The sequence below is a fragment of the Nothobranchius furzeri genome, chromosome 1 (assembly GCF_043380555.1).
Source record: "Nothobranchius furzeri strain GRZ-AD chromosome 1, NfurGRZ-RIMD1, whole genome shotgun sequence".
In the NCBI taxonomy this organism is placed as follows: domain Eukaryota; kingdom Metazoa; phylum Chordata; class Actinopteri; order Cyprinodontiformes; family Nothobranchiidae; genus Nothobranchius; species Nothobranchius furzeri.
In genome coordinates this window covers 46,404,890-46,426,558 of record NC_091741.1, presented here as the reverse complement: position 1 = coordinate 46,426,558, position 21,669 = coordinate 46,404,890, and the positions used below count along the sequence as shown (strand labels likewise).

The 21,669-nt window shown below is 39.8% G+C and overlaps 1 protein-coding gene across 4 annotated transcripts in view; it reads right to left on the bottom strand.

Annotated features, from left to right (window-relative positions):
- atp2b1a (ATPase plasma membrane Ca2+ transporting 1a) overlaps nucleotides 1-20,820 on the bottom strand; it is a 69,515-nt gene extending 48,695 nt beyond the window's left edge. For all 4 annotated transcript variants that reach the window (XM_054740067.2, XM_015959367.3, XM_015959375.3 and 1 more), the window contains exon 1: nucleotides 20,698-20,820. The gene's annotated coding sequence lies outside the window, so the exon portion shown is untranslated. The remainder of the gene's footprint in view (nucleotides 1-20,697) is intronic.
- Between the last annotated feature and the right edge of the window lie 849 nt (nucleotides 20,821-21,669).

Genomic DNA, 21,669 nt, shown 5'->3' with positions numbered 1-21,669 from the left:
TCTGTGCGCCACTTGATCGTGAGACTGCTACCCGTTAACTTTAGCATTAGCCAGTCTGCGTGTAGCTGCACTTTTTATCCCAAACTTTGGACCGTTTCTGCCTTTGTGCCTTTGCTGGTTCCTTTATTTTCCTCCACTGCATCCAGATGACCACACTGTGCGCCAGTAAAAAGCCTTTTTCTTACACGTAACTTACTTTTGTTCAATAAAGTTCTTGGGAAAATAGTAATTCAAAGATGTTGCATCAGTGCTACGTTTAAAAATAGACAGACACGCACCGACAGTTTTTATCGTCGCGCTGTACAGTCCTGCTCTGATATGGAAGAGCCTGGGGGAAAATCAGGACGTCAATAGCACCAACCACAGATATGTATTAACTAGCGAGAATAGCAATTTTTTTTCTTTTTCTGCAGCGGTTTTTGCACTTTTCGGTGCACAGCTGCTAATACAGCGCCCGTGTAGTGGCGCAATGCTGCAACTGCAGTTAAAATAACATCCATTGGGGGCAACGTGAAATCAGGCTGGGGCGGTACAAAATTAGCTGGAGGCGGCCGCCGCGCAAATTTGAACGCAGGAAATACCCTGTAAATGAGAATATGGGTGACATATGTCTTTGAGATAAGGAAATCTGCTAAAATGCTATTTATGTAATGTCTTCACTTTTTTATACAAGTTACAAATTCAAACCATACACCCTTTTAAAGCATCAATATGAAAAGGTAGGGATAGCACGAATAAACTTCGTCCTTTAACATCGAACTGAACTACTATTAAAACACTATGACACTTATTTTAGAAGGGCAAACCCTATACTTCTGGTCTGATCATTTTTATCCTGGCCCTTCAGTGAAGGTTAGAATCATTCAAACTAAAACCACCCCCACTATCGATTACAGTTAGGGCTGCAACAAACGATTATTTGGATAATCGATGAATCGGATGGGGTCTCAACACGATTAATCGATTAATCGGATTACATAGGGACATTTTTAAAAACTGCTAGGGAAACGTTATTTCTCTCCTTCCTTCACTTTATTAAACACAACATTATTAGAAAACAGTTCAATAGCAGAAAAACAACATGCCATCACCTAAATTGTCTTATAAGGTGTATAGACAGAGACCCTAAACCACACCTATCTGTGACCTAAAATGCTTGGTTGGTCCAAGTTAAACAGCAATTCTCATCTGTTTTGTTTGATCTCATCTGTAGACATTTATTATAATTGGGGATGTCAAACAACTAATTTTTAAATGTAATTAAACATAGGCTGTGAATTAATAAAAATTAATCACCATTTCCAAAAATGACTGAAAAATACCAAATAAAACAAAAGTAAATGAATGCCATCCTCCTTGTGATGATGCCCTGGGCAACTGCCATAAAGTCACATCAAGAAATGCTGCTGATTGTTCCAATGATCCCAAATAGACTCACATTAGGCCACATGAAAGCAACTGAACCCAAAAATATATTAACCATTATATAACTGCACTCTCACACAACACGCCTGCAGCAACAGCTAGGACTCCTCCCTCCCTTTTAAAAGCGTTTTCGCTTCTGAGGACATTGCGGTTGTAAAACCACATGCTAGTAGTCTGGCCCCGGTGTGATCAAACACTTTCTGCGGGAATGTGACGGCGGATCCGGTTAGCAGCATATACATATACATATACATATATATATATACATATATATATATATATATATATATATATATATATATATATATATATATATATACATACATACATATACACACATATACATATATATATACACATATAATACACACACACACGACACCTTATTGGCTACACCTGTCCTACTGCTCATTAACGCAAATTTCTAATCAGCCAATCACATGGTGGCAACTCAATGCACTTAGGCATGTTGACATGGTCAAGACAATCAGCTGCAGTTCAAACTGAGCTTCAGAATGGGGAAGAAAGGTGATTTAAGTAACTTTGAACGTGGCATGGTTGTTGGTGCCAGCAAGGGCTGGTCTGAGTATTTTAGAAACTGCTGATCTTCTGGGACTGTCACACACAACCATCTCTAGGGTCTACAGAGAATGGTCCGAAAAAAGGGAAAACATCCAGTGAGTGGCAGTTCTGTGGGCAGAAATGCCTTGTTGATTCCAGAGGTCAGAGGAGAATGGCAAGATTGTTTCATGGCCAGCGGATAGAAAGGCAACAATGGCTTTAATAACCACTTGCTACAACTAGGGCTGGGCAATAGAGGTGGGAAAAATTATGGATTCTAAGATGCATCGCGATTCAGCCGTGCATGATTCTGCATCGATGCAGCAACGTGACATAAGATGGGAGTTTTGCATCATGGATAAGTGGCCAACAAATCTGCAGCAATTTTGTGATGCTGCCATCTTAATATGGACCAAAATCTCTGAGGAATGTTTTCATGACCTTGTTGAATCTATGCCACATGGGATTAAGGCAGTTCTGAAGGCAAAAGGAGGTCCAACCAAATAATGCCAAGGTGTACCCAATAAAGTGCCCATTGAGTGTACATAGTTAAAACTAGGGCTGCACAATACATCGTAAATATATCGTTATCACGATATCAGCATGTGCAATATGCATATCGCAAAGAGCAGATAAATATTGCAATGAAAAGTCAGCTCAAATGTTTGCTACACAATGGAAGCATTATGTTTTTTTAACAAATCAAATAGAGCTCTTCGCCCATTTGGCCAAATGAATGGGTTCTCATAGGTTAGATCATGGCAAGCCAGCAACGCAACTCAAAAGTTTGGGAGCATTTTACAGAGATAAAAGAAATGCATACAGTGCTAAATCTGCAAGTAGAACTCTTATGGAAGCACAACGGTGATGCATGAACACCTTAAAAGGAACTACAGTTTTGGTGTATTTCTTCGTTAAATAATGAATTTTTATTTGCATGCTTTAAGTGCAGTGGATAAAAGTTCCTAAGAGAGTTTCCGCAGGGATGTTGTATTGAGTGACGCATGATGGCTGCATGCGCCCAGTCTCTGTTTAAAAAATGTGATCTGCAAATTCTGATCAACACCTTTCAGTGTGGATCAAACCAGTCTGCTGTCGCCACTACTGTGGAGCCTGTAAAGAACCTGAACGGAGTGTCACTTCGCCCCTCCCTCCCTTCTCTCACACTGTGCAGGCACACAGTGGCAAAAATGTAAACCAACATGTCTGCTTAACTTTTCCCATTGACAATTGATGTCAACTTTTCATCCTACAACAAAAAATACGGCGTGGAGGAAGCTTGTTATTCAACACGAGTTTTGAAGAAGAAACTCTGGGTGGTGTGAGGTGAGTTTTTAATGCTCGCTGCAGAAATAAATACACGGAGCTTCAACAGTCAAACAACACTTGTCTGTATCAGCGTGACACTCATAGCTGTGCAAAAAACCTGTGAAACAATTACAGACATCATGCTAGGACCAATAAATTGTATTTTAACTGTTTTAACAGTGAAATAATCAGAATAGATTTTGAATAACTAAATTTTAAAAAATTGGCAAACCTAAAGGAATTTTGACAACAGCATAATAGCATGTATTTTCAAACTCAAATCAAATTATATAAATCCTATAACAATTTTTGGGACATTTGCAGTTTTAATATAATCTCAAGCAGCAAACTGGCACAAACAACAACCAGCACCACTAATTTGGAAGTGGTGGAGACACGATGCATTCGCACAGGTAAATTACGCAATCATCCATGTCCCAATTCTGCAATATTTGCACACTTGTTTACTACGCACTTGAACACTTACATGCACTTCTACCAAGTGCACTTTTTAGAGGACTGCAGGCTGCAATGAGGGTATCTGGACAGGGCCTGAGTATAAAGTTTGACAGTACTTCTTGCTAGCTGACACATTTTACACTGTGCAAGGTTTCTTTGTCTTACCGCAGTAGCACAAGTGATTATCATCAGTACCAGAAATGAGGGCACACAGGGCATTTCATTTCTACCAAACTGGTATTTGCATCATGGTGAATTTTTCAGTCTTTCATTTTTACAGCATACTTAATACAGTGGGTACGGAATGTATTCAGATCCCCATCAACTTTTCACTGTTATATTGCAGCAATTAGCTAAATTTGATTGATTGAAATTTGAAACGTTTATTTGAACATAAGACAAACTATTTTTAAAAAATCAATGAACATAGTAGAAAAGAAATGATATACCAATAAAAAAGAAGTCTTTGTCCAAAGGGAGTAAGAAGAAGCAAGTGCTTATTCTATCCCACTCCTTTGTCTCACATTACTAACTTACTTTACAAGTTATCATCCATATCCACACACACACACACACACACTAATATATATATATATATATATATATATATATATGCAGCTACTAATGAGATGATTTTGCATCAACATTTTATGGTACTAGTGATAGTATTAATAATGATAACAATGACAATAACAACATAAACAACAGCAAAATAATAATGACAATATCATAGTTTCCATAACCTCAGAGAACCTCATTTTCATATCCATTAATTATCACTTTTTTATACAGTGTCCAAATATAAACAAATTTGTTTATATTTGGACACTTGTGTGTTTCCTGCAGCCCATTCCACAGTTTCGCACCACATACTGATACACAGAAACTCCTTTCAGTGGTTCTTACCGTAGGCATTTTAAAATTTTTAGTCCTTTGTAAATGATATCCTTCATCACTCTGGTTGAAGAACTTTTGAATATTAGGTGGCAATAAGTACTTACTAGCTTTAAACATGATTTGAGCTGTTTGATAATGAACCAGGTCTTGAAGTTTAATGTATTTTGAGAGTAAAAACAAAGAATTTGTATGATCCAGATACCCAACTTTATGAATGACACGTATTACCCTCTTTTGCAATACTGATAGTGGGTGTAGTGCATTTTTATAATTGTTTCCCCAAAGCTCTATACAGTAAGTGAGATATGGTAGAACTAATGAACAATACAGAATATGGAGTGATTTACAGTCCAACAGTTGCTTCATTTTATTTATAATTGCAATTTTTTTGCTGCTTTGGTTTGTATGTGTCTAATGTGGGGCTTCCAACTGAGTTTATTATCCAGTATCACACCCAAAAATTTGATTTCATTAACATTCTCAATTTTTCCATCGTCAATCTTTATACATACTTCTGTTTTGTTTTTACAATTGCCAAACGTCATTACCTTTGTATTTTCTATATTCAATGATAATTTATTATTATTCATCCATTTTTTAGTTTACTTAATTCTCTATTAATACTATTAATTATTTCATTGAGATCATTTCCAGCATAGAACAAATTTGTATCATCAGCAAATAAGATCATCTTCAGAGTTTTGCAGACTTGAAAAATGTCATATATATATATATATATATATATATATATATATATATATATATATATATATTAAATAGAGCAGATCCTAATACTGACCCCTGGGGGACACCACAGGCAATCCCTATACTTTCAGAAGTGACATCATCCATTTTCACATATTGTTGTCTCTTAGATAAATAATTGGTGATCCAGTCCAGTGCTATTCCCCTAATGCCGTACTGTTGTAGCTTGTTTATGAGAACTGAGTGATTTATTGTATCAAAAGCTTTCCTAAAATCTATAATCTATGGCTGCATGGTGGCGCAGTGGTTAGCACTGTTGCCTCGCAGCACGAAGGTCGCAGGTTCGAAACTCTGCTCGGCTGCGGCCTTTCTGCGTGGAGTTGTGTGTTCTCCCCATGCATGCGTGAGTTTCCTCCGGGTACTCCGGTTTCTTCCACAGATCACAACATGCCCTATAGGTTAGAAATTGTAAGTCGCTTTGGATAAAAGCGTCTCCTAAATGAATAAACATAAACATAAAGGTAAACATGCTATTGGAGTATTTATGTTTATCTAATGTATTAATTATTTCATCTGTTGCTTCCATTATTGCAAGTGCTGTTGTCCTCTTTTCTCTGAATCCGAACTGACTATGGTTTTGTATTTTGTGTTTATTTAAATTCAATTAAATCAGTTTTTTCCTCATTAATGTTCACACAGCAGCCCATATTGGCAGAAAAACACAGAATTTTAGAAATTTCTGCAAGTTCATTAAAAAAGAAAAACTGAAATATCACAAGTATTCAGACCCTTTGCTCAGTATTTAGTAGAAACACCCTTTTGAGCTGATACAGCCATAAGCCTTCTTGGAAAAGATGCAACAACGTTGTTGTTTTCATTAACGAAAATGATGACGAATAAATTTCATTGACGCCCCCTTTTTCATAACGAAAACAAGACGCTGACAAGCTAAAAATACCTCTTAGGTAACTAAAACATGACGAGACGAACGGGAGTTTTCGTGAATTAGCCGAGACTAGACAAAAACTATGCTCAAAATGCACATTTCTGCCTGTCTCACAAAAGTTAAAAGTAAAAGCGCTGCTGATGTCTGTGCCCTCAACTCACAGACCAGCCTCTGCAGTTGAGTGAAGCAGCTCGCTCCCTACCCACATCAGAAAGCACAAACCACTCTACATGGATTTCTGATGTGGGTTGGATGCGGCTCGGCACTTCCCTGCCGTGGGAATGCGCGGAGACGACATTGTTACTTTTAAATATATCTGTAATTTTAACACATTTCTTATGCATGTTCTTCCTGAAAAAGCCATGCGGTTGGGCAGATAAATTACTGTTTTTAACAGGTTTTATCTGAATACGTGTAAGACGAATGTCAGTGTGTCAGGATTAATTTCTCTGTTCCCTGGTTCCTATTAACAGGTCAGATTCCTGCTTTTTAACCGAACAGCATAACAGTTCAAGTCTGTCTAAAATTTAGATTCTAAATGTTTGTGAGCATGTTGATGAACTGGGTAATTCTGTAGGCTTGTGAAAACTCACAACATTGCAGTCTATGGAAAAATATTATTGCATTTAAGTAGGTTGACTTTTCCACAGTATACATTTAAAGACACTAAGATGGAGGTCTGATAACTCCAAAAAAATTCAAACACAAACATTTCTTTATTTCTATTTAAGTATTGTGTGGAATACTCTGTGTGCTCCTCAATAGTCCATTCTGTTAAGGAAAAAAAGGCCTAAATTTCTTTTGTGAAAATCTACAGAATGATGCACAGATCTGCAGCAATGAATTATATACAGTATTGTGATCATCAATAAAGTAAAAAATTAAATTAAAAAATATATATACCAGTCTGGGGATTATTGTTTTAGAAAATCTGGGGCAGCTATTGTGTCCCATAGCCATATACGGTAATAATGTGGGTATGAAACTCACTCCAGTAGCTCAGTGTACATGTCTAATCTATAAATTCATTTTAGGTGTGTTCTTGCTGTGCGTTATTTCTAATTCCATGTTGTCGTTCTTTTTTAAAACACAGAAACGGTTTTGTTACCTGTAATTGACGCTACAGTTTCGCCGACAGCTGCCGGCTTCTTCATGTTAGAACATAATACTTCGTTTAATGTTTTGTTAGAATCAAAATTAAAATCTTTGTCGATTAAAACCTTTTTGAATTTTAGTCGACTAAATCTCAAAAAGGTTTTGGTCTAAGAGTAAAATGCATTTTTGTCATTAGACTAAAACTAAAACTAAGATGTCCACCAAAAACAACACTGTGCAACAAGGTTTTTTTACACCTGAATTTGGGGATCCTCTACCATTCCTCCTTTCAGATTCTCTCCAGTTCTATCAGGTTGCATGGTGAACATTGGTGGAAAGCCATTTTTGGGTCTCTCCAGAGATGCTCAGTTGGGTTTAAGTCAGGACTCTGGCTGGGCCATTTAAGAACAGTCAGAGTTGCCGTGAAGCCAAGCCATTATTTTAGCTGAGTGGTTAGGGTCATTGTCATGTTGGAAGGTAAACTTTTGGCCCAGTCTGAGGCCTTGAGCACTCTGGAGAAGGTTCTTGTCCAGGATATCCCTGTATGTGGCCACATTCATCGTTCCCATGATTGCAACCAGTCGTCCTGCCTATGCAGCTGAAAAACACCCTCACAGCATGATGATGCCACTGCTATGCTTCGCTGCAGAGACTGTCTTGGAAGAGCAATGAGCAGTGCCTGGTTTTCTATACACATACCGCTTAAAATTCAGGTCAAAAAGTTGTATCTTGGTCTCATCAGACCAGAGAATCTTATTTCTCACCATCTCAGGGTCCTTTGGGTGTCTTGGCAAACTCCATGCGGACTTTCGTGTGACTTACACTGAGGAGTTTCCCGACGGGTCGCTCTGCCATAAAGCATTGACTGTTGGAGGGCTGCAGTGATGGTTGACCTTCTACAGCTTTCTCCCATCTCCAGACTGCATCTCTGGAGCTCAGCCACAGTGATCTTTGGGTTCTTCTTTACCTCTCTCACCAAGGCTCTTCTCCCCCAGTAGTTTGGCCAGACGGCCTGCTGGACTCCAATGAAGGTGTAGGACCATTTCAAAGATGACCAGAAGAAATGGAAAGCACCCGAGTTAAATTGTGGAGTATCTCAGCAAGGGGTCTGAATATTTGGGAGGGACCATGTGATATTTCAGTGTTTAATTTTTAATAAATATTCAGAACTTTCTCCAGTTCTGTGCTTTTCTGTCAATATGGGGTGCTGTGTGAATTTAATTGATTTCAGCAAATGGCTGCAATATAACAAAGTGAAAAACTGACTGGGGTCTGATTACTTTGCTTACCCACTGCAAATGCAAACCTACTGTAAATGCAAATATCAGTTATGTCATTTGCACTGTTTGTAGTGGCACGCGAGAGGGTATCTGCTAGGGATGAGCGAGTACACCACCATCTGTATCTGTATCTGTTCAACCATCTAAATTATCTGTATCTGTACTCAGAATGGGCGTGGCATAACCCGGAAGTGGGCGTGGTTTACATCAATATATTATTTTAAGTCTGAAATTGATATGGATTGATCAGAAGTTGATGTGTATTGTTTATTTGAAAACTATTTACAGAGCAGCCTCAGAATTGAGATTAAATATTTTTTATCACAATAGTAAAGGAATTATTACAGAACAAGTGTTTCAATAAAATCAGAACATTAATATTTAAGTGCATGGATTAATACATCTGAACTTATGCAGGAAGAACTAGGAAATATGAAATGCTAGAACCAGACACAACTTTATGTATATTTTTTATTTTAATTTGATTAAACTGATTTTTCTCTTAACGTTCTTGGCATTTTACCCCACACAAAGTTAAACAAAACAATGTTGATTAAGGTGTGTGTGTCTGAGAGAGATAGAGAGGGTGAGAGGGAGAGAGATGGAGTTAAAAAAAAATTAAAAACCCGACCGGAGCGGAGGTAGTGAGGGACTGATGCAGCACGTCAGCTCTGTCTTGCCAAATGCACCATGTAAGTTACGAAAAAAGTAACTTTAAATATTCAACCGAAAAAGAGGCAAGCTGAAGAAAACCTATGGAAAACTGAAGAAACGTGAGCAACAGTGAAGCAATCACAGCAAGACCCGTTACTGTCTGTGTGCGTGCGTGGATGAGCCGGACGGACTGAGCTCCCGGCCGGCTAGAGAGTTTTGTGTGTAGGGAGGGTCGGGCGCTCTATGTGACTGGCCAATCACAGAGCGTGAAGACAGTCAGTTACCCAATGAGGATTTTCCTTCAGCACGATTACAGATATTTACGAGGTTTACTCGTTTCATGCTCGTATTCGTCAAAAATGCTTTATCCGTACTGGATACTCGTCTGTAGCCACAGGTGGGAGGGAGATCTTGGGAAGAGAGCTGAGCACATTGACACCTGCAGGTTGATGACCTCGTCAGGCTGAAGTCCACCAATCCGAAGGTGGGGGGTAGGTCGGGTTTTCACAGCATCTGTCTGCATTCCTTCCTTCGAGGGGGTTTGTTGATGGCCTTCACAAGGCTGCCATGGCGTCAGATTTGGATAAAAAGACTTTGTTTAGGTCAGGCAGAGATAATTTTCCTCTCTGCCTTGAAGTCTGTAACTGATCATTCAAGTCCTCCAGTGAAGCCAATTCAGGTTTTAAACATCTCCACACCGTCCAGCGACCCTCTCCGAGATGACATTCATTTTGCGCACTAATACCGGTATCGCAGCTAGAACATTGACCAGCTTACGATTCACCTCGAGTAACGTCCCAGTCTGTGAGGTCTCCACACGGACGGTGCTTTCCGTGGGTGTGGGTCGCCCTCCAATCGCTCCCGCCTTCCCAAATTTCCAGAAAACCAGATATCCTCCCACTCCAATCAGAAGAAATCCAGTGATCATCAGGCCAAATATCCACACAGCTTCGACATCCTCAATGGACAACTGAGAGAAGCATACGATCTTCCACTCCCTCCTATATCCCGCTGCGTGTGTCCCTTGCGGGCAAGTGGGAGCCCCCTCCTCCGTTCTCATCGTAGAAAAAATCTTGTCAATCACGTTGAATGACCAATTAATTAAATCCATTCTAAAAAATAGGGTATTTCAGAAGAAATGCAGAGAAGCGCTCTGTAGGCAGACAGGACAAAGAGTCTTGGGAAAAAAAGATAAGGGAGCAAAAGCAGAAGCGTCTGTACTCTGCGAGTGCCGGAGTGTTACTGGCTTTAATTCTACCTTGTCCTGATCTTAGGTTATGGGGCGTTTTCTTCAACATGTCCACTGAAGCGTCCTGGACTACTGGGTTCAATTGCATTGCTTGGATCTGTGTCTTTGCTGCTTCCGCTGACCTGCAGACTTCAATGGCTTTGTTCAGAGTAAGGTCATTGTCTCTTTTAGACGCGAGTCATTTATGCTGAACACCAGCTTATCTCTGATCATATCATCTACATTTTGACCAAACTCACAGTCCTTGCTTTTTTGACGCAGTTCAGTAATGTACCTGTCCACCACAATTCCTGGTGACATTGGGTATGACCACAATTGATGACATTCAAAAACCACATTTTTCTGCTGGCTACAGTATGTTTTGAATGCTTTCAGGACCTCCTCCACTGTGAGTGCATCTCTGGCTGGGGTAATGTTGAGTGTGTTGTACACTTCTAAAGCCTCCTCGCCGATAGTGTGAAGAAGAATGGCTATTTTTACCTCTTCCTCCTTTTCTGATGCGCCAGTGGCTATCATGTAGAGCTGGAACCTCTGTTCCCACCTGCGCCATGCCTCAGATAGACTGCCGACGAGACCGAGTAGAGACGGCGGCCTAAACTGCTCCATTTTATCTTCTTGGTAACAGACGTTAGCCCCGATGCTAGTTCATCTAGCTTACTCAAACCATCGTCTCTGTTCTCTCGGCAGCCAAACTTCTGACACCATGTTGTGTTACCTGGTCTCCTTATGTCTGCTGTAGGTTTTCTACTAGGTAATTAAACACTGAGACACAGCTGTTTAGGTCCAGCGAACTTTTACTTTCTGCCTCAACTCTTCAACCCCAACAGCAACACACGTGACACCAGTGCCCTCTAGTGATCACAGTCATAACAGCATGTACATTACAGTACAATACACCACAGCAATTGCCAGTTATTCTTCAAGTTTTAGTCAAAATTAGTTTTCAAAACTTCAGCACTTCAACTTTACTTCACAGTAAACAAATGCAAGCGGCTGCGGCCCAAACAGCACCAGAAACGCTCACGGCTCATGCGCAAACATGTCTCACCAGCTATTTCCCTATTAAAACACGTTGGACGCTTCTTCTGAAGCAGGAAAATAACAATTCTTCTTAAGCAGAGCACAACGTCGCCTCGGCTCGTTCACGGCCGAGCCGGTACCGGACTGGGCTCGATAACTGACCCAGCACAGCCACTGGGTCGTTGGAGCTGCCCCGTGACTGCCTGATGGAAATCCAGCGGGTTTGCTTTTTCTGACTTGTCTAACTCTGGGGAATCTTAACAAGACAATTTTACTGAGAGGTGGAATATTCCTTTAAGGTAAATTGTATTTGTGGAAACCACAGTTTACAAGAAAAAACTTGAATGTTAGATTTATGCTGTGACTGAGTTTGTGTGTTCTGTTGTTTTTGAGATCTGCTAAATAAATCTTTTTTGCATTACTTGGAAACCTTAGTGAGTTATTGAGACAGTTCTTTGGTGTGTAATAGAGAAATAAGTTTGCACCAAAAAGGCAGAGAATGAAGGGCTTAAGTTTAAGAAAATGTATTTCTTTTTTTGTGAGGGAGATTTATCAACCATTATATCGGCTATCGGCCTTTGTTAAAAGTTTTATATCGGCATCGGCCACAAAAAAGCATATCGGTCGGGCCCTAGTTTGAATCTGCTGATAAGAGGGCACTTGGATGTAATTTTTTCCATACTCAGAAATTTTAGATATTCTCATATTTATTTTCTAAGTTGATAAATGAGTACTCAGGATTACTCATGTAACTTGTTTCTACAAATACTTGAAAAGTATTTGACCATATTACTTTCAAAGCTACTGTTGGGTGACTACAGATTTGTTATATTTTACAAGGTAAGCAAAAATTAATGTTGCCTTTTGGTCAAAAGATTGCTTCCGTTTACAGTTTTAGAATCACTTTATTTTACGTTGTAAATTTGCATTTTTGGAGCAAGACCAGTTTAAAGTCAAATAAAAATGTCCCATAGCTTTAACTAACTTGAACAACAAAGTCGTTAATCCTGGAGCTGACACTCTTTGTTAATACTGATTGTGAATCGATTTAAATTGAGAATCGAGAATCGATTCTGAATCGAATCGGCAACCCAAGAATCGGAATCAAATCAAATTGTGAGTTGCTCTAAGATGCACATCCCTACTATTTCATTCTCTCACAAGGTTTCCTGAACCAAAGACTGAGGTGTTTTGTTTTGCTCTTCCACTCACTCTGTTTGATCATTCACCACATAAAAGGTTCTAAACCCAAGGCTTTGAGGACGCCTTACTCATGGGGTCGTATTCATTTCTCTGTGGTTTTACCTTGAGGCAAATCCAGCGGTTCAAGCATTGCATTTTGTTTTGTACTCTTGAAAACAATCTTTCTGCACTACTCATTTCTAAACATTGTGAAATAAATATTATTAAGGTGCTGAGTTGTTTGCCACTTGGTTGTTAGTTTTTGAGTTAGGGCGAAACACAAATTGTGTTTTACATTCAAATAGAAAGAGGAAAAGTATCCTACAACGGTTGGGAGGTCTCAGGTCAGCTAATTGGTTGAAAATATGGTAAAAAAATTACATTGACTTTAACTGAGAGCCAAATGAGCAAAACTATAAGTAGTAACCTGTAATAAAAATTATGCATAGTAGGGCCCGACCGATATGCTTTTTTTTGGGACCGATACCGATATAAAACGTTTAACAAAGGCCGATAGCCAATGTAATGGCCGATAAATCTCCCTCACAAAAAAAGAAATAAATACAAATGTTCTTAAGATTAAACCCTTCATTCTCTGCCTTTTTGATGCCAACTTATTTCTATATTACACACTAAAGAACTGTCTCAATAACTCACTAGGGTTTCCAAGTAATGCAAACAAGATTTATTTTGCAATCTCAAAAACAACAGAACACACAAACTCAGTCAGTATAAATCTAACATTCAAGTTTTTTGTTTTCTGAGTCTGTGGAGTTTTACACTTTTGCGTTTTGATCCTTTCCAAAGCCGACAGTATTAGGAAAATAAAAATAAGACACGTTAAATGACTAGTATGTGGCAATGTATAAGCCTTATGTAAAATATAAGGCTGAAAAAATACAATAGATTTATTCTATTGTAGAGAGGAATGTTTATTTTCTCGTATTACTGCCCCTACTCCTCTCCCAGCTAGGGAGAGGAGGGGGGACTCCCTGCACAGCGTTTCATTGCTTTGTTGCCAACTCCCCCTCGCCCGTCCTCAGCTGCGACAACGGTCGTGTGCCGCCGAAGCGCCGCGAAACGGGGACCGCCTTCATTCGTCGCCTTTGTTATCCTATTCTATAGGCCACATGGGCTGCCGAAGCGCTGCGCGCCGGCGCTCCGCCCACGCCGTGCAGCGATCGTTTCGGCGTCTGCACTATTTTTTTCGCGAGCCGCGGGTGAACCGCGTGAGTTTGAAAAGACTGCTGAAGAAGAGCAGAGGAAATTGTCTGAGAATATTCCAGAATGTCTACCAGAAAAAGGCCAATGTTACTTACTGCCCTGCATAACTAAAGGGGAAGCAGCGTGAGCTCTGCATGGAGCGTAATGCTGCGGCAGTTTTATTTTATTTAATTTTTCAGGTTAACTTTTCAATATGAGGCCACGAGGCACACAATAAACTTATGAGGCATGTTGAGGGGAAAAATACTTTTGTCATTGCTTATTTTACCGTTCAACTTACCGCTGACACAACAAATATGCTTCAAACTGAAGATTTACCTCCTACTTCCTCATCACCGTTGTCTCTGCTTGACCGCTGCATGTGTGCTGTGACGGTGGCTCCACCCCGAGGAATGGAGCCACACAACATGAGTTCATGAAGCTGGCGCCATCTGCTGGATAGGTAGCGCAATATCGGACGTCTTTTTGGCCGATAGCCGATAGAGTTAATGACCCCTATATCGGCCGGCCGATATATCGGTCGGGCCCTAATGCATGGAGTCTCTGTAAGTCTCAGTGTAACAGCCTTCTGACACTTTCCAACCTTACCAGCAGCAACAAACCTAAGATGAAGTGCCAACATTTGTTGCACTGCCTCAGTTTAGGGTTGCAGAGCAGGTCACATGTCACAACAGTGGAAAATCATTGTGACTGGATCTCCAAGCCAACAGCTGGCCTCCTATGGTTGAATGACAGAGACTGTAGTTAACTCTTTCCACTCTAAAGCAGCTCCAGCGCAGCTTAGCAGCAGTGATGATTTCACCTAAGAGCCAGAGACTTGTAAATCACAAGTCTCGTCTCCACCTTAAGCTGTTTAATGTCATTATAAATGTAAAGAAATCTATTTGACTGTTAATGAAATAGCCATTTAAAGAGTGTATGAAATTAAGTTTTTGGGGATATTGATTGATCATAAGCTCTGTTGGAAGCCATACATACAATATGTGTGTTCTAAATTAGCCAGAAGCATTGGAATAATAAATAAAACAAGATATTCTCTACCACAGAAAGCACTACACACTCTTTATTGTACTATGATTCTACCATACTTATCATATTGTGTCGAAGTATGGGGCAATACTTATAAATCTAATTTATTAAAGATTTGTGTTCTCCAAAAAAGAGTGGTAAGGATAATTATAAATTCTGGATATAGAGATCATACAACTCCATTATTCTACAATTTAAGATTACTCAAATTTTTTGACTTAATTCAATTTAAAACTGTCCTTGTACCGTATAGGGCCATGATGGGTGTACTGACGTGTAATTTGCAAAGGTTGTTTAAAACTCATGAAGAGGGTTATGAATTGAGAGGTGTTAAAAACTTCATTTTTCCATTATACCGAACAACTATGAAAAGTATGTGTGTATCTGTATGTGGTATCAAACTGTGGAACAAACTTGATGTGACTTTTAAATTATGTAAAAACATTAGATCATTTAAAATGTTGTATAAACAACTTATAATTGACTCATACATAAATAGCAAGTGATAAAAATGGTAATTGGCTTCAAATGGAATATTTTGTTTTTGTTGTTTATTGGTTTTGTTTTCATTTTCTGTAGATTCATGTGAACAATTGTTTTGTAACTGTCTTTTTATGTAGCAACTAGCAAGGTGAAGATAGAACGACCTGCATAAAGAAAAATTTTTTTTCTTTCAAATTTGTTAATGTGAGCAAATGTGATTTATTAACTGAATTGGGGCTGGACTAGATAAGCTTTTGCTTCTTCCAGTTCCCTCTCAAATGGTTTTATGTTATTGTATGTTTTGTATTGTTTCATTCAACAGCATATGTTTATCGTATTCCTCATTTAAAAATTTTTTTTTTTTTGTATGCACCAGGAATATGGGGGAGTGCATATGCAATTTCATGTTTTCGATGGTTTGAGATAAATAAATAAATAAATAAATAAAATTATCTCACACAAGATGTAAACTAAACCATTGACCCAGAGGCTGTGACAAGAAGAAGAAGAATGAAGGCAAAACAGCAGAGGTCCGCATCTCTTAACACTAGTGTCTGCATCCACGGCGCTAAGGAAACCCTCTGGCAGTTTGAACACCTCCACGTGCCAACAACTAGATGGAAGTCAGGGATAGCAATTCTAGGGATCCCTCTGCAGTGGAGCTGCCTAATGTGAGATGCAGTATTTTTAGCTTCCCCAGACTGTCCCCTCCCCCCACAGCCAGTCGCAGCTGAACTGGGTCAGGCCATGTAAATGTGGAGGGTGCAAAGCAGAGATACCCAGCCATCCCTCTGCAGCCTTGTTCGTGGCTAGGAATGCTACTTCACCCCTCACAGACTGGGACCTCTACACAGCCCTTACACGCTGTCAAGCTGCCAGTTCATAAGAACACACAGTCAGAGCAGAGGCATCACCAGCGACACGTTCTGCCCTCGGGCATCTTTTTATCATGTGTGGAGAGACACACAATGGCTTGTGAAATGGAAACTATAAAGGATACAAACTTCAATTTACCCATAACTAAAATATGTTCATGTCAACACAGTTAAGTTAAATTAAGTTTAAAGTTATTTGATAAGCTGCTTTGAAACTATTAGATAATGATGGGACATTCTCCTAATATATGCATCATTAAAGTGCTCAGACAATTTCATTTTCTGTAAATTAGGACATTTAAAATGCAAGAACGAACAATCTAAAAATGAAAGGAAACAAAAATATGGAGACAGAGCTCAGCTGAAGCCCACGCCATTCTGGAAGTAGAGCTGAAAAGGGAAATCAACTTTAAATGTTATGCCTTGAACAAGATTTTTATATTATTTATGCAAAAAATATGCTTAGAACGACATGTCCAAGAAAAGGGCCTGCCAGCATAGGAATTGTTTTAAAACTTTAAACCTAAATGCCAAAATACTGTTAAACAGGACAACTCCTTTTGAACTACTTTGTTCAAAAATGTCATCCATTTTATTTTTATCCTACAGACTCTTTGGACAGAAGCTTCAAAGCTTTAATATTTTAAAATTGCATTAGCAAAAATGATTCGATGTTGAAATCACATGATGTCATAACTAGAACTTTAATTTTTTTTATGTTTAACATTCATGACACAATTGTGCATATGTAGATGTCATTCTTACGCTTCACACGTTTATTTTTGTTTAACAAAAAGCATTTATCTGCATATTTAAAATCCAATTTCATTTTTACAGGTTGTAGCCATTTTAAAACATGTTTTTTCCTGTTTTGGTAAAACTAACATACCACTTACATTTCTAATGTCTAATAGATAGTCATAAAATGTGTTTTTTCTTGGCTTATTATAAAAGAAGAGGCATCTGATTTGGTAGTCTGTCTCAAACTCAAAATATTCTGAAAGTTGCATCTCTTGGGCTGCATGGTGGCGCAGTTTGTTAGCACTGTTGCCTCTCAGCACGAAGGTTGCAGGTTCGAAACTCGGCTGCGGCCTTTCTGCGTGGAGCTGCGTGTTCTCCCCATGCATGCGTGGGTTTCCTCCGGGTACTCCGGTTTCCCCACAGATCACAACATGCCCTATAGGTTATAAACTGTAAGTTGCTTTGGATAAAAGCGTCTGCTAAATAAATAAACATAAACATCTCATCATGAACTACTTCAAAGACAAGAAGCCGTTTACTTGATACGAGCTCAGCAGCATCCGGTCCTGCAGCCCAGACATTTTTAAACCAGTCCGACTTTATTATCCCTGCAATTACAGCTCTAGGATGGACTTTTTCTTGCTGTGAGCACTGCAACAATTTTCTCCAACTATACCATTAGGAGTGATGAATATTTTAACTTCCTAAATACTATGGCATTACAGCTCCAAGACAACATTTTAAATAGTGAGGTTCCCTCTCTGCCTCTCGTGTTCAGTATGCCCATCTGCACTCAGTGAAGCTTCATTGAGTACAACTAATCCACAGCTGTGTTGACAGCTTCACCTGTCGTCCCAAGCAAAATATATTTTCTAAACTCTTTAGTGTGATATCAGATGCTTTAACATGTGGTATGACAAAACAGCTTTTGTGCAAAATTGACTCGTTATGTACATCCTTTCCTTATATTCATACGATGTTCTGACAGACTTCCTGGATTCCCTTTTGAGAAACGGTTTACATTTTTGAAAATTGACAACACAAATGACACTGCCACCTTCATTGGAATGTGGTATTTCCAGCAAAAACAAACCCCTGCAGTATGTCATTTTACTATAACTCTCAAGATTTGAATGAATGAGATGTAACTGGTGACTTGGAACACAACGTAACCTAATACAACTGTTTTGAATAACCTTGGTGTTGCAGTCTACACAGAAGATAAGCAAAACTCCACTGTGAGTATTTGAGATCATAAATACATTGTATGTCATGATGCAACAACAGACTATGTTTAGCTTCCAAAGTTGGTTTACATGACTCAATGTCACCTTAAACCTTCACATCAATTTTTACAAAAAATATATTGCTGCACGCTCTACAAAAACTAATGAGGATTTTAGTAATCTCGTCATGACTTTGGACTGTGTGCGACTCCACAGCAGTGCATGTCAATAGAATGAACCCTATCAACTCCAGAGTCAGCTGTTTAAAATGAGAAAACACAGCAAACTAGGTAAACTGCATTTCTTCAGAGAATTTTTTTGTAGTTTGTCAGATCCTCTGCATTAAGAAACCAGATAGTAAACAAACTAAAATCTCTCTCTCACACACACACACACACACACACACACACACACACACACACACACACAATAAACAAAGACTATCCAATGTAATAAACTTTTAGAAGTCAGCTGATCTGGCTTCTGCAACAACAAAAGAAAATAATGACAAGTGTAACCAGTACTGACTCCTTATTTAGTCAGGGTGTGTGATGTTCTCCATTGTGAGCCATAAAAAGATTGCATGACAAGGAATAAGAAAAGATATTTTTGTTGTCCTTGATTGACAGCAACAGTGAGTTCAAAGGGCTCAAAGACAAGAACAGGCTGTGTTAGTGATTTATTAGGTGAATCATTAAACAGATTTTGATTTCTATATGCTGAGACAGACAGCTATCATGACTATTCATTTGTCAAGCATGTTTTTTTATATGATAAGGCACAATTCAGACAGTACAGTTCTAAGTCAACACCTAATTTAAGCAATCCATCACTCCTATCGTTTAGTCTGCTGCAAGACATTTTGTCTATAATGTCTGAATTGGCTTAGCTGTCATTAAATTATGTAACAAGTGCACAGATAACTGCTGCACAGTAAGATGACAGGCACATCTTGTCTCATTGAATAACAGTCTATTCCTCCCAGGCATGTGCTACTTTGTAAGTATTTTTGAGATAACCGCAGTAGCCATTGCAATGCACTCACTGTGGGATCCCAAGTCACCACAGAAAACAGGGGAAGCAGCAGCTGGGCTCTGGCAAGCCGGGTGCCTTTTAATTGGATCAGAAGTGATCCTTTCAAATGGACACCAAAAAGGTGCGCAGCCACTGCACTCCACATCGATCTGGACAGCCGCAGACGATGTTTGGCAGTGTATATTTGCTTTATCCATCGAGATCACGAGTGCCAATAGATGCTGTCATCTCACAGAATCCGTAAAGCCTGCAGAATAATAGTTGCACAACGGACGCTCACGTTTCCAGAGTCCAGTGCAATAAAAGTAAGGTGCTGCGTGCAGAATATTTTGTTCTTCACGGATTCCTTAAAGCATCAATAAAATAACGTTTACAGCTAAATAACGTGTTCGGAACAAAGCACCGGATGACACAGAACCGACAGGGAGCTACACAACTACAATCCCCACACACCAACGGGAAGGCGTTGTTAGTCGATAAAAGACGTTAATTGTTGCGTGAAAACGAGTTGACTGCCTGGGCTGTGTGGTGGTGACAGATCCTGAGAGGACTTTTATCAACGAGCCTAGGTGGGTAGCCTGCCTCTGGGCTCCGAGCTGTCCTCGTGAGCACCCGCAGCGCGTGGAACCGACAAGCTAGCATTTCATCACCGTTACATGGTACCACATCGGTCATATGTATCAGCGGAAAACATGGGCTGCAGTGTATAAAAAAGGTTTGCAAGTGACAATAATTAACAAGTAAAATGACCAGTCGCCGTGCAGGCTCGTTATTTGTTTGAATGAGACACAAGTTACATTGGGTACGACGCAGGAGGACAGTTTCAGTGACAATCAATTTCCATAACCAACGCTGACATTAAATAAACATCGGTCCTCCTGGTTAGCGTGCACCGTTAGCCAACTAGCTTCCATGCCTTAGCTTATGCTGATTGGTAAAGAGTGGAAACACAAAAAAGCTTCTTCTAACGTGATGACAAGTCGAAAAACATGTCCCAGGGCAAAGCACTGGTCTCGTGAAATTACGCTCAGGAGACAGTAACCTGACAGCATCCCGGCATATTAGCCACCTGGGTTGAAAAATGAAACGCCCAATGTCAGGATCAAACCAAGATATAACGTTAGCTAACGTTAGCTTCGTATTCAGCTACCTACCAGAGGCTGGCCCTCGCCGATCACTGCACGCTAAAATGAGAATTTCACCGGTTGGGTCGTCGTATGCAAAATTAAAAACACCAGGACATAGTTCGTATCCCGTGGCATTTTGATGCACAAGCAGAGGAAATACAACCAGAAATACTTACTCTGTTCTGTGGAGAGCCACCCCTGCGCCTTTCTGCCTTTAACTCCCCTTCAGTCTCACCAAAGACTAGACTCTCTCCGCTGATCTGAGGTAAAATCCCGCCCACTGCGCTGTCACAGCCACGACCAAATATCCAGCCCGAAAGGGAATGGCAAGATAACTCCCACCCCAAACCCTGCCGTCGGTGGAAACCACGGCTAAACGCTCAAGAAATCGTATGACACAAGCTGTTTTACACTGCCGCAATTTCTGAACTCTGTTCGAACAGCTAATAGGCCGTGTGGTTAGTTTGTGAGTCAGGTGGTCAGTTGTTTTAGACCAATTAAGAATCAGGAGCTGACCAGGAACAAGGGCTTTCATTCCACGTATATTTGAAGCGCCATTTTATTTCACGATTTAAACAATTAAAACATATCTGAAACAATACACGACATTATATACGACAATGTTCACTAAAAGACATACCAGAGCTCTCAAATTAATTATTTTTCGAAAGCGGAAGTACATGGATTGTAATTATCTTGCCTTGGTTAGTTTCCTTCTGTCACAGCACCGCCAGGGACATGTGATGCACGTCAAAAGGAGGATGGGTAAGTGCTGCTGGTGTGGATTTCCATTGGCCAAGCCAGCATATCAGTCGCCTATGGAAACGGTTACGTCATGATCCCCTCTTATTCCCTGTTTGCTCCCGTGTCGCTCTATAATAACAGGATTATTGAACGGTTCCCCATCATATGATGCAGTGAGAGGCACGCACCGAAACTTCACCATCATTTCTGCGGTCCTGTTGCTTTTACTCCACCTAAGCACAAGGCTCTTCCCTCAGCGCCTAATCAAACCTGACGTCATTGTTTCCATGATGTAGCGCGTTTTTTCTCCCTCTCTGCTCCGGACTCAATGCCTGTATTATTTGCGATTCTCCACTACTGTGGAGGAGTTGCACTCTCAGTAAACACCGATGATAAACACCCAT